Genomic DNA, 1342 nt, shown 5'->3' with positions numbered 1-1342 from the left:
AAAATTGTATATTAGTATAATAATAATTTAACTTTAAATTATTTGAAACAGAATCGAATTAGTATTTTATCGCAGAATTAATGAGATAATTTCTATTAGCAGTTTAACTTTAACGAATCGTTTAATATGATATTGTATTGTAATTATACACCGAGGAACATACCTTACATTTATTTTATAATTTTAAATAATTCGTATTGACTAACAATCCAACAGTTTTAATGCTCATAGCATCTTGAATCTTAATAATGTTGAGTGACATCGTACAACAAAGCGTATTCAGAGAATATTAAAAATAAAGTAAAGAATAGATTGTTTTACTTATTTTATAATATCCGTTAATATTTCGACAGTTATAGATGGTCTGCACGCGTCCTTGTGGTTTGAGGCGGAAGGACAGGCGGGTGGCGTGTCATTGTAATGCGTGTAGTCATCGCAGTCATTTAATTGACTCATACATAGGTTTATATAAACGCGACGAATTAGATTAAACGAAACATTGTACTTTGTGAATATTTACAATATACGATTGTTAGCTCGCGTGATTAAAACTATCCATAAAGGGATCGATCGAGATGACAATCGTACGTGTATCACGGAACAGATATTTCGTACGGTTCATTCATTTGGAATCAAAACACAATAGAAAGCAAAATTTATTACTATTTCGCGTTAATTATGGACTATAATTTTTTTTAACGTAACAATTTTCTCTTCCTTGAGTATAATCTTCTCGATTATAGAGTACTTCGAACGATATCACATAAGTTGTAAAAAACAATTAAGTCAGTCTCGTTTGTGCACAGTGGTTGAGCGTTAACATTTGTTATCTGCAATTTGATAATTTTAATTTAATACCGTCTAACAATCTGTTGTAACTCATTGTGTATGAGACTGACTGGCCTAAATTATTCTGAAGACCGGTTTTGAGAGTGTTTGCGATACAGTAGCGTTGTGAACATGATGAGCCTCCCCACTTCCGGTAAAATAATCGTAATTATGATAAATTCAATTTCAAAACTATTAGTGTTCTAAGAAATTCTGGGAAATTATTTCTCTCAATTCCAGCATTCTTTTTATTAATTTTTCTTTTCTGCCTTTATTGGTCATATTATTGTGTTCTTTAAGATGAAATTGTCATCTGATTTTATTTCTTGATTGTGGGAGAGCTCGCGGTGTTTAAACATTGTTTAATTCATTGTCAATTTTAAATTATATTTCATTTATGTAATTTTCCATTGTCTCTGAAGAAGGCTCAAAAATGAGCCGAAACATGTAAGAATAATTTTTGTAATAAATAAGTTTTGCTTGATAAAAATCAGCGTTTGCGTAAAGTTATATA

This window comes from Cyphomyrmex costatus, unplaced genomic scaffold (genome assembly GCF_001594065.2).
Source record: "Cyphomyrmex costatus isolate MS0001 unplaced genomic scaffold, Ccosl1.0 scaffold43, whole genome shotgun sequence".
Lineage (NCBI taxonomy): Eukaryota > Metazoa > Arthropoda > Insecta > Hymenoptera > Formicidae > Cyphomyrmex > Cyphomyrmex costatus.
This window is presented reverse-complemented; position numbering follows the sequence as displayed.